This window comes from Engraulis encrasicolus, chromosome 1, assembly GCF_034702125.1.
Source record: "Engraulis encrasicolus isolate BLACKSEA-1 chromosome 1, IST_EnEncr_1.0, whole genome shotgun sequence".
NCBI lineage: Eukaryota > Metazoa > Chordata > Actinopteri > Clupeiformes > Engraulidae > Engraulis > Engraulis encrasicolus.
Genome location: NC_085857.1, coordinates 30,473,896 through 30,476,127, shown reverse-complemented (window position 1 = coordinate 30,476,127; position 2,232 = coordinate 30,473,896). Strand labels below are relative to the sequence as shown.

Below are 2,232 nucleotides of genomic sequence, written 5' to 3'. Positions count from 1 at the left end.
ATTGTCCTTATTATATGGCTATACAAAGGCTGAAGCATCAGTTGAACCATTTCTTTGCTCTAATATATATGGAAGACACATTTTCACAGCTACAATGTCCAGAAAAAGTTTCAGAGAAAATTTGAGTGTGCATAAGGTTATATGTTTGAGACATGGTTTTGTCTATGTAAATTTCCATATTCTCTGATCTTGTGATTTCATGAACCCAGAAATGTTGAGTACCCTAACGTTGTATTGCAGAAATATCATCTATGGGCCTAATGGATAGAATTTAGCTTGGTTTCCCAAAGTTTCACTTTGATCAATTTCCATAATTAGCATAAATATACTGTATTATTATGGTAAGACTACTACAAGTGAATAGGCTAAAACAAAAAAAAAGATAGATATCACCATGAAACTTTCTCAGTTGATTACTGATGATGAGAGAAGAAAAAAATGTATTGGATGTTTTTTGTATTTTGATGTTTACATATGCAAATGAGGGCATACATAATATTTAGCATATACATATGTAAGTTTGACTTTAGCAAAAAAAAAAAACATGTTCAAATTCACATTTTTTGCTTTAGATGAGGGACAAGTATGTGCAAGATGTAAATAATTAAAAGTAAAAATAATTTATATAGTGGTATTTCTATATAAACTCCTTGGGGTCATAAATGACCCCGCTTGGTCAGATTAGTCGCAAAAACAGGCCGGTCGCTTGAGGGTTAAGACATTTACCAGGAGTGGGGCTTGAACCCACAAGGACACACCTTAACCTCTTGGCCATCCTGGTACTCTTTCTGCCCTTCACAAGTGAGAAAATCTATAAATTGAACAGTAAAAAAATAAATGTCCACCATAGATGGTGACACTATTTTGTACCCACATGTTTTACGTGATGGAATTTTCACAGATTCATTAATTTGATACAGCATGCAAGAATGGAAAGAGATTTTTTTTTTTTAAAATGATAGGTGTGGAAGTCCTAAGACTTCATCTCCAAAGAAAGACATTCACCAACAAAATCAAGATACAGTAATTTGCATATTTTTTCAAAATGGATTCAAAAAGGAAATTTATTTTAGAGCACCCTCTTTGTCTCTTATGATGAGTGCCAGTCAGTTCACTCTCTCTATGTTGAGTGTGCTCTGGTGGTGTAATCGGTTAGCACGCGGTACATGTAAGACAGTTCCTGATGAGCAATGCTGCGGTTGTGAGTTTGAGCCATACATGGAGCATCCCAACTTTAGATGCACTGCAGGGCAATGAAGCCATGTCAGTGTTCTCTTTGCATGTATGATAGAGGATGCTGGCACAGTAGTAAGTTGAGAGTTTGCATTGTAGATCCTCGTGTCTGGCCTACTGGTTATATTCAACTGCTTCTGAAGAAGGGATTCTCTATAGTGGTCACGAATACAGCCATCAGTGTTGTGTCTTAGTTCCTCTGTTTGCCGTCTTTGTGCCCATCTGAAGTTCGGTTGATCATTAAATGGTGTCAATATTGGGGACTACATCATGGAAACTTTGTCATGATTGATTTTTTTTGTTGATAGGCTGATTTGCTGTTTGTCAGTAACTACGTCTTCGCCATTAAGACTTTTACCAGGAGTGGGGCTCGAACCCATTGGATCTTAAGTCCAACGCCTTAACCTCTCGGCCATCCTGGTACTCATCTGCTTTTCACAAGTGAGAACATATTGAAGAGTAAAAATGTCCATCATAGATAGTGACACTGTTTTGTACCCACTGTTATACGTGATGGAATTTTCACTGATTCATTCATTTGATAATGTACAGCATGCAAGAATGGAAAGAGATTTAAAAAAGTGATAGGTGTAAAAGTCCTAACACTGCATCTCCAAAGAAAGACATTCACCCAGATGCAAATCAAGATGCAGTAATTTACATATTTTGTCAAATTGGATTCGCAAAGGAAATTGATTTTAGAGCACCCTCTTTGTCTCTCAGCTTTTAGCTATGACAGTTAAAGCAAAAAATATTCCAACTATAGAAGCAACATGACTGGGCGCTAACACAATGTTACTGTAATTGCATTTGTATCCGTTTCATATGTTCACTTAGTTCACTAGTGTGCCCACTGAGTGCTTAGGGTAATGACTATGTTGAACTTGACATTACCTCCTATTTCTTTCTCCATCTTCTCGTCATCACTGTGGATAAAATGCTGTCCGACTTACAGTTACGTTAAAATGCAGCTCATAGGAGGCAAAGACAGCTGGCTAT

At 36.9% G+C, this 2,232-nt stretch overlaps 1 non-coding gene across 1 annotated transcript; it reads right to left on the bottom strand.

Moving 5' to 3' along the window:
* Nucleotides 1-1,588: 1,588 nt before the first annotated feature.
* trnal-uaa (transfer RNA leucine (anticodon UAA)) lies at nucleotides 1,589-1,655 on the bottom strand. The gene has a single exon. It is a non-coding gene; the product is annotated as a tRNA-Leu (tRNA).
* Nucleotides 1,656-2,232: the final 577 nt, after the last annotated feature.